The sequence below is a fragment of the Engraulis encrasicolus genome, chromosome 10 (assembly GCF_034702125.1).
Source record: "Engraulis encrasicolus isolate BLACKSEA-1 chromosome 10, IST_EnEncr_1.0, whole genome shotgun sequence".
In the NCBI taxonomy this organism is placed as follows: Eukaryota; Metazoa; Chordata; class Actinopteri; order Clupeiformes; family Engraulidae; genus Engraulis; species Engraulis encrasicolus.
Window position 1 is genome coordinate 36,060,338 of NC_085866.1, and position 10,000 is coordinate 36,070,337.

The 10,000-nt window shown below is 50.7% G+C and overlaps 1 protein-coding gene across 5 annotated transcripts in view; it reads right to left on the reverse strand.

Moving 5' to 3' along the window:
- Positions 1-10,000, reverse strand: part of plxnb3 (plexin B3) — a 151,173-nt gene that overhangs the window by 124,191 nt on the left and 16,982 nt on the right. Inside the window, exon 1 of one of the 5 annotated variants that reach the window (XM_063208732.1) lies at positions 4,339-4,718. The exons of the other annotated variants lie outside the window; for them this stretch is intronic. The gene's annotated coding sequence lies outside the window, so the exon portion shown is untranslated. Of the gene's footprint in view, positions 1-4,338; positions 4,719-10,000 lie in introns of those variants that run through there. 5 annotated transcript variants of the gene reach the window in all.

Consider the following 10,000-nt stretch of genomic DNA (forward strand, 5'->3'; position numbering starts at 1 on the left):
ATCTCATCTTTGATGTGTGTGTGTGTGTGTGTGTGTGTGTGTGTGTGTGTGTGTGTGTGTGTGTGTGTGTGTGTGTGTGTGTGTGTGTGTGTGTGTGTGTGTGTGTGTGTGTGTGTGTGTGTGTGTGTCCTGGCCTGGTCCACATGTTTTACAGTCTTCCCTGAGTGGTGAGTGGAGGGGGGTGGAGGGTGAGCGGGGGGTGGGTGAGAGAGAGGGGTGAGCTGCTGTGGGCGCGTGCCCTCAGTCACAACTCACCACGCGCTCGCTCTGCCATAAACGCCCTCATTAGCATAACCAGATATCACACACACGCCGCACAATTTCACACCCACCCGCCAGCCACCGAGACCCGCAACCCTCGCCACATACACTATTCATACACACACACACACACACACAGAATTCATGCGCACGCGCACACACACACACTCACACTTCACACCTACTCCATACAGTTCAATCACAGTCCCACATATACACACACTCACACACACACAGACACAGTTCTGACACCATCACAGAAACACACACTCGCACCTCTCACATCCCATACAGACACGCGCGCATACATTTAATCAGATTCTTAACAAGCAGATGTGCATGCCATCGCCCGGATGATTATTTGATGGGAGAGAGATAAACAAATCTCTCAGCTATAAATAGTGAAGAGGGAAGCAGTGTGTGTGTGTGTGTGTGTGTGTGTGTGTGTGTGTGTGTGTGTGTGTGTGTGTGTGTGTGTGTGTGTGTGTGTGTGTGTGTGTGTGTGTGTGTGTGTGCCCGTGCACATATGTGTGTATGTTTGTGGGTGTGCACGCACGAGAGCAAGTTTGTGCATGTGTACATGTGTGCATGCGTGCGTACAAGTTCATGCGTTTTATTTTACCAGGAAAACACACATACAAACACCCACAACAAAAAAGAGGGGAAAAACAACAAACAGCCAGACAAGAGAGAAAGCATGTCGACGCGGTCGCCCAGTGCCTTTATTGCCGGGCGTAACAGCAGTGAAATCGCAGCCCTCAAACAGCTGGATCTCTGTCTGCGGTTTCTCAAGTTGTTAATGAGCACCAACTAGGGCCCGGCCCTGCCAAACACAAACCACCAAGCAACGACACCCCCCCCCTACTCTACTCTACTCTACTCTTCTACTGCTCCACCTCTCCTCATCACTCTCTCCTCTATCCATCTCCACCTCCTCTTCTCCTCTACCCTGCTCCTCTCATCACTCTCTCCTCTATCCATCTCCACCTCCTCTCCTCCTCTACCTCTCCTCTCATCACTCTCTCCTCTATCCATTTCTAACCCCTCTACTCTACTCCTCTACCCTGCTCCTCTCATCACTCTCTCCTCTCCTCCTCTATCCATCTCCATCCAACCCCTGCCTACTCCTCCCCCTCTCCTCTCATCACTCTCTCCTCTCCTCCTCTATCGATCTCCACCCAACCACTCTCCTCCTCTACTCCTCTACCTCTCCCCCTCTCATCCTCTCTATCCATCTTCTCAGCCTCCCCTCCACTCTACCATTCCTTTTCTCCTCCACTCCTCTGACACAATCTCCACCTAAAATCACACAGCACCCTCTCCATTCCTCCACTGAACCCCTTCTCCTCTCTACACCTCCCCTCCCATCCCTCTCTCCTCTCCTCCGACCTCTCCTACACTCCTCTACCCTCTCAGCCCACCCCTTCACTCTGCTGCTCTCCCTCTCCATTCTACCCCTTTCTTGCCATCCCTCTCTCCTTTCCTCCTCTCGTGTCCACCAAAATCACCCAGCCAGCCCTCTTCTCCTCTACCCCATCTCTTTCCATCCCCCTGTTCTCTCCCTATCCTCTCCTCTACCACTCTACTCCCCCTCTTCTCTCCTCCTCAACCCTCCCACCCCTCACCTACCAGGCTGTTTACCAGGCGTGCCTACCCAGACAAGCAGAGCTACCAAGAGCTTACCAGGCGTGCCGCCTACCCAGACAAGCACAGAGCTTTCCACGCGTGCCGCCTACCCAGACAAGCAGAGCTTTGATGGGGGAGAGGAGGAGGAGGAAGGACGAGGAAATGAGGAGAGGGGAGAGACACAGACATAAGAGACGAGAGGAGTGGCAATAAGGAGGAAGAAAGGAGGAGGAGGAGGAGGGGAGGAGAGGAGGAAGAGGAGAGGGAAGAGACAGACATCAGAGAGGAGAGGAGTGGCAATGAGTAGGAGGAGGAGAGAGGAGAGGAGAGAAGGAGAGAGGAGTGGAGGGGCTGGTGAAAAAGAGGGCATGAAGAGGGTGTGGAAAATGGAAAATCAGACGAAAGGGAATGCAAATTAAGCCGAATTTTTTGGGAAAGGGTGGGGGAGAATATCCTCAGATTGAGACGACAACAGCAGCAGCGGCAGGCAGGCAGGCGGGCGGGCGGTGGCGGCGACAGCAAAATGACAAAAGGCCTGACTTGTTGTGGTGGCGCCCCACTTCATAATCGAGCACCACCAGCCACCAGCCACCAGGCCTGGCCAATAAGGCCCCAACGCGCGCACAGATGGTGGATATCACACATCCATGAGTGGGCCGCAAGGTGAACATAAGCAAAGCTCCTGGGAGGGGAGGAGGAGGGGAGAGGAGGAGAGGTGGGGGGGAAGGAGAGGTGGGGAGGAGAGGGGAGAGGAAAAACAGAGGGTTGGAGGGGAGTGAAAAAGACAATAGAACAGGAAAGGGAGTAGGGAGGGAGGGAGAGAGGGGGGGAAACAAACGCCAAGAGGAAGAAGACGAGAGGAGATGTTCAGATTTCCACTCCTGCGTTCCAGCTCAGGGAGGAAGGGAAAGAGAGATACAGAGAGGGACAGGGGGGGATGAAGGGAAGAAAGGAGAGAGAGAGAGAGAGAGAGAGAGAGAGAGAGAGAGAGAGGGAGAGAGAGAGAGAGAGAGGGAGAGGGAGAGAGAGAGAGAGAGAGAGAGAGAGAGAGAGAGAGAGAGAGAGAGAGAGGAGTCTCGCTCCGGCTAGCTGTCATACTGTGCGAGAGTGGAGGAGACAGCCAGGGACAATAAGCAGCGGGAAAAGGCATGGAGGATTTCATTTAATGAATGTAGGAGATGCCGAAAATAAAAAACTGTCCAATCTTGCAGGTTGACAAAACAGCTGCATACACAATGTGAGCCATTATTAGATGCCTGCTGCAACAGTGTTGGTCTGTCAGCGCGCGCACACAAACACACGACACACACAAACACACACCCCACACATGGGCCAAACATGTGGAGGAACACATCTCATTTCATTTCAGTTCAGTTGAAAAACTGTTTTCTTTTTTGCACACTGAAAAGCATCATCAAAATCTGCCTTGAAAGCCAATGGCAATCAACACGTATTCAACTAAAGTGCTGCTGAACCATGCTCTCATTTTAACTCGTCAGAGACAATTTTTGTCACATATGAGATATGCAAATGGGCACCGCGCCGGGGTGAGTTTTGATACAGCCCCATTGAGGGGACATTGAGTGGGGAGGAGAGAGAGGGTTAGAGAGAGGGGAAAATAAATAAATAAAAACAGTGTTTTGGGAGGGCCTCAATGTTTGCAACTCTGAAGTGGTGCTGGATGACACTTGAATCTGGCTGAGATGCCATTTCCCTTTTCATGCTTTCTTTCATGTTGTGTGGCGTGCAGGCAGCTAAAGCCCCCTCTTGTATTGGACTCAGGAAGCTCTCACCCAGAGCTGTGTAGGCGAGAGAGAGAGAGAGAGAGAGAGAGAGAGAGAGAGAGAGAGCGAGAGAGAGCGAGAGAAGGGAAGGGACAGAGAGTTGAAATCAATGCAATCTCTGCTAAGCCCCCACTCCTGTGCAGGCTTCAACGAGCCGGCTTCAGGGAATATATGAAAGCATAAGGACAGGCAGGACAGGCTATGAGCCTACCAGACCCTGACAGCAGTTAGCAACTGTCACCCAGTGCACCTAGAGAGCAACTGTACCCAGCACCCAGAGAGGTGCCATAATTACCATAAGCCTGGCGGACGAAAATAACCATGCATGAGTTGCCCCTAATTAAAATCATTAGGCTATACGTGGCCGTGGAGGGATAAATCATCACTACTTTTCCACAAAACTAATAGCAAAAACACCCACTCTCCTGTAGGTATTATTTGTCTGTACAGAAAAAAAAATGTTTAAGGACAAGCGTAAAAAAGACATGTCTGTAAGAATGCGAGATTTTGTTATAACGTAGGCTAGTGCTTTGTTTCAACTATTTACCTCGTGTCACCGCGTTTGTAACATCCAAACCGAGCAAGGCTGCGCTGACAGTAAAGGCATTATGATCACAACAGGAGAGGCTAATCAAAGTTCACATGCAACAAAACACAATGCACTTACTTCATTCACACCCGTTCATTCCCTGGAGTCTCATCCAAAACAGTGCTAGAGCGCAATCCAAAAACAACACCAGCGCAAAGCGGAGAAATCTAAAAACCTGACACCCGACCCTAGCCAACACAGTCTATAAATCCCATTATGTGCGCGCTACATTGTTCGCAAACGGCGGAGATTAGAGGTAGCGGCAAGAGAGCGAGCACTGTTGGGAATAGGCGGAGCGTTTTTACGCATCCCTCCCAAAACAGAGTTTTCAATGAAGGCGCTCTCTAACCAACAGGCGGGGTGGGTACTGTAGGTGGTACTTAATATTTAATGTCCTCGCGTATGGGCGAGAACTTAAAGTTCAGTAATGAAAACAATATTCTCCGCCCAGTTTAGGGTGTTTACGTCCGCGTACCCAGCAACCAAGAGCGAGCCACACCACCGCACACCGCCGCTTCCAGCACCGCAGCTGGAGTGACAGATGGATATTGGCACTGGCTGCCTCCGCTAAACCGGAGGGTTGACATAGATACTTTTGGTTTTAACAATGGCGATTAAAACAGAAAAGCGAGTCCCAGAAGTCCACGAACCCCTCCCCACAACTCCCCCGAAAGGAATGACCGCGTGTTCAAGATCAACATTTTAATCACGGCAGACAATCCTCTCAAGATGCGCCGAGCTGTCAGTAATTAAAGCGACACGAAAATATGACAAGCGCGAGTTCTCAGTGACTTGAGACTCTCATTTACGGGCTTAGCAGGAAAAACAATGCGACAGACGTTGCAGCTCACCACAACATTTTAATAGTCTGGTGGTGGCGGCCTGGAGGAGACAGCGACAAAGGAGTTTAACTGAAATTCAAAATCCCAGCGCCACACAAAAGCTATAGGGAGGGAGAGGCTTCTTGACTTGACACGCCAGGAAAAATGATGACAGGCTATTGTGCTTTAGTTAGGGGAGGGCGTGGAGTTAGGGAGAGAGAGGGGGGATGAGAGAGGGGTCCAAAATAGAGAAAGGACAGAGGGAGAGAAAGGGGGAGAGAGAACGAGGGAGAGAGAAAGAGAGAGAGAGAGAAGAGGGGGAGAGCGACTCCCATGCGGGTTTTGTGATGAACAGGCGTGCTGGGAGCGCAGGGGGATCTCAGCTGGGACTGTTTGCCCAAAGCCGTGAGCACCCCTCATCAAGGCCCTCATAAAATATTAATCTCCCCACACAAAAGCACCAACACCCACGGCTGGACCACCACGCACGCATCAGCAGACACAGAGGGGAGGCCGGGAGGAGAGGGCCCACTGGCTACCCAGGCAGGACGCACCCTGGGAGGGGTAAGCAAGGTAGATGGGCAGGCAGAGGGGGTGGGTTTTTTGGGGGGGCGATAGCAACTATTGAAGGAATAACAAAAAAGGATGGAGAGAGGATAGAGAGAAAGAAACGGAGAGAAATATTGGATAGAAAATGACAAGGGGAAAAGCGGGAGACAACTATTGGATAGAAACAGAGAGAAAGAAAAGACAGAGAGGGCTATTTCTGAGTGGCAGTCAGTTGGGTGAAAGACCTTGCATGGTGGGGAATGAATAGCATCTGAGAGAGAGAGAGAGAGAGAGAGAGAGAGAGAGAGAGAGAGAGAGAGAGAGAGAGAGAGAGAGAGAGAGAGAGAGAGAGAGAGAGTTAGGAGACACAGGGAGTTAAAAAAAATAAAACAAAAAATAGGTACAGATATTGTGGCTATTCCTGAATGGCAAAAAGAAATCGAGGAAGGGAGGGAGAAAAGAGAGAGAAAGAGTCAGAAAGAGAGAGAGAGTTACTGTGGCAGCAGAGCGATGAAGGGAACATAATGAATGGAGAGATGGGGAGGGAGAGAGAGGGGGAGGGGTAGGGGTGAAGGGTGACACGCCGTAATTGGGGGGAAATGTGTGTGACGGAGGGAGGAAACCATTATTGGCAGGTGAAGAAAAAAATCCTCGGCATCCCCTGAGGTAATGAAATGACCAAGGTTGAGTAGGGAGGAGAGAGAGAGAGAGAGAGAGAGAGAGAGAGAGAGAGAGAGAGAGAGAGAGAGAGAGAGAGAGAGAGAGAGAGAGAGAGAGAGAGAGAGAGAGAGAGAGAGAGAGAGAGAGAGAGAGAGAGAGAGAGAGACTTGACACTAAGCCTTTGGAATCTAAATTGCATTGAAGAAGCACATTTTTCGCCGCACACAGTTGTCATAGGCGGCATAACACAAGCCAAACCCCCCCCCCATAAAATAGAAGAATATATTTTGGCTGTCATGACTTTTCACACCTAAACCCCATCCACCCCCCATCTCCACCACCACCAAGCCAACAAAGAGGTCAGTTGTCCCAGGCCCAGAGAGAGAGGGGGGCCCAAAATTGGGTTTCCAATATATTGTATGTATTGTATGGAGGGCCCCTTCAGATGACTTTGTCCTGGGCCCGGCAAAAGCTGTCAGCGGCCCTGGCCACCTACACCTCCCACAACTTCACCAACACCACCACCAACACCAGGCCCATATTAATGCAAACAGCGAGCGAGCCGTTCCCAGTCTTTCAGATGGCTCTGGGAGCTCGGAGACTCAGCCAGCCCCTCGGTGCCTTGGCAGCGCGGGCGGCCCAAACAGTTGTCTAGCGCTGAATGCTTTGGGCAGGCAAAGCCAAGGCCTGGGCACTCCAGCTAAACAATGAGGAGGCTGTGTAAGGATGCAAGGCTGTGTTAAGGGCCCACCCCTCCTCCCTCATTTCTCTCTGCCTCGCACTCTCTGTCCGTCTCTCTTTCTCTTTCTCTCTATGTCCGTCTCTCTCTCTGCCTCTCTCTCCTTCCCTAACTCCCCCATTCATCTTCTGTCCTCTCCTCTCCTCTTCCTCCACCAAACGCACAGGGCTGCAACCAAGGACACACACGCAATTAGGTGTCTGCAAGTACGCACGCACACACAGGGAAACACACTGACTCACACAGACAAAAATGTAAGCCTCCACACACACACACACACACACACAAAGCCACAAAGTCAGGCATACACACACACAAAACACTTGTGTGTTCGCTCTCTCTCTCTCACACACACACACACACACACACACACACACACACACACACACACACACACACACACACACACACACACACACACACACACACACACACACACACACACACACACACACACACGCACACACACACACACACACACACACACACACACACAGGAATACTCCGGGAACCACACACACAGTAAGCAAATGCAACAATATAAATAGGACTAGGCTTCCTTTCAGCGCTGTCACAAGAGAGCGACACATGGTCCATAGCAACACTGTGCGCGCACACACACACACAAACACACACATTTTTCCCCTCTCTCTCACTCTCTCTCCGTCATACACACACAAACACATATTCACAAAGAGCCCCACAGACACCAGCCTGAACAATGGACCTGATTACATGTACAACAAATCGATTCCAAAATGTTGCATATTTTTGGCAGCGCAGTAAGTTACATTGTCAGTCCAGAAGACGACGGACGGGAGGGAGACTGCTGCTCACTCTGTCTCCATAAAAACCAATCCCGCTTCCTCTTTGCTCTACTGACCAAGATTAAAACAGGCAGGGTGTGTGTATGAATAAGTATGTGTGTGTGTGTGTGTGTGTGTGTGAGAGAGAGAGAGAGAGAGAGAGAGAGAGAGAGAGAGAGAGAGAGAGAGAGAGAGAGAGAGAGAGAGAGAGAGAGAGAGAGAGAGAGAGAGAGTGAAAGAGAGGAGAAAGGGTATCTATAAAAAGGCAAATATATTCAAGTAAAATATGGCGACACAGCAAAGTGCAGTCTGTTCCGTCACATTTTATTCAGTATGCCTCTCTCCAAACACCTGAAACCCATAAGTTACTCAGAGGTATTGACATAAAGCTATAGGTTATAGATATGCAGTCTTGTTTTATCACAAGCACAGCCTTCCAGTGCTGCTTTGCATTTACACCTCTGGATTTCTTCATGACATTCTAGCACCTTCCGCAAGATGTAAAAATGAGTAAATGTATATAAAGACTTAAGTATGTCAAGGATTTGTTTTTGCTGTGTGACAGAAGTGCATGCATTGGGTCTTGCTCACGTAACTGATGCGAGCCATCTTAGTTTGTGTGTATAGTGTGTGTGTATCTCTGTGTGTGTCTGTGTGTGTCTGTGTGTGTCTGTGTGTGTCTGTGTGTGTCTGTGTGTGTCTGTGTGTGTCTGTGTGTGTCTGTGTGTGTCTGTGTGTGTCTGTGTGTGTCTGTGTGTGTCTGTGTGTGTGTGCGCGTGTGTGCGTGCATGCGTGCGTGTGTGTGTGTCTGTGTTTTGTATGCATGCGAGTGGGTGTATGCCCTTGTGTGGGGTCTTCCACTGGCTTCAATGATCGATTGTCTCCCTCTTTTTTCCGCCTGGCTCTGGCGGCTGACCCGGGAGAGCCACTTGTCTTGATGGCCAGAGAGAGAGACAGAGAGCCCTATAGCAGAGCAGGGCAGCCACAGCACATTCTTCATCTGCCTCGTCTGCCTCCTCTTCTCCCCCAGTCCAGTCCATCACCAGTCTGTTTGTGCCGTTCCAGATCACGTCCCACCATCCTCTCCACCACATCCATCTATCTATCCATCCATTCCCTTTGTTTTCTCTTTCTTCTCCACATCCCTCGATACCCTCCCTCCCTCCCTCCCTATCCTTCTCTCTCCATCCATCCTTTCTTTCCCTCCGTTTGTGTCTTTCCAGACATCCTCCACATCCCCTCTCCCTCCATTTCTTTCCATCCAATCATCTATTCTTTCCCTCTGTTTGGGTCTTTCCAGACCTCCTCCTCATCCCCTCTCTCTCTCTCCATCTCCATCTATCCATCCTTTCCTTTTGTTTGCCTTTCCACATCTTCTCCACATCATTTCCAGTTCTTCTCCACATCTTCTCCACTATCCCCTTCCTCCCTCCCCCTCTAAGTCCATTCCCTTTGTTCCTCTCAGTTTGTCTTCCAGACATCCTCCACACCCAGATCTCTCCCCCTCTTCCTTCAACTATCCATCCACCCATTCCCTTTGTTTCTCTTTCCAGTTCTTCTCCACATCCCTCCATCTCTTTCTATCCATCAGCCTATCCTTTCCCCCAGTCTGTATCTTTCCAGCCATCCTCCTCCTCATCATCATCACATTCACTCTCTCCAATCTCTCTCTTTCTCTGGCCATCTCTCTCTAGCCATTATCCCCCCTTCTTTACACCTTCTTTCTCCGTCTCCATCTCCCTCACGTTCTCCCTATATCCATCCATCCATCCATCCATCAATGTCCTCTCAATCTCCTCCTCTTTCTCTCTCTCCCTTTCTTTCTCTCTCTCTGTCTGCCTCTCTCTTTCCCTCAACCGATCCATTCCCCCTGGACCGCTTGCTTCGCCACACTGTAGCCCAGTCACGGAGAGCGAGGCTCGCAAAAATGTGCAGACAAGCGTGACTATTAAAATATCAAAGTGGCCCAGTCATAAATATGGCCAGTGTTGTGTGTTGGCGGAAGCGCTCGGCCCCCCGACCTCCCCCCTCACCCCCTCCCCCGCGTGGTGTCGGACGGCTCCCGTCAGCTGGCTGAATGGGGCCTCTGTGGCCACAGCTGACCTTTAACCCCGCACGCTGCAGCTCCGCTTCCCCTCGCTCCACCACGGCCGGCCAACTATGCA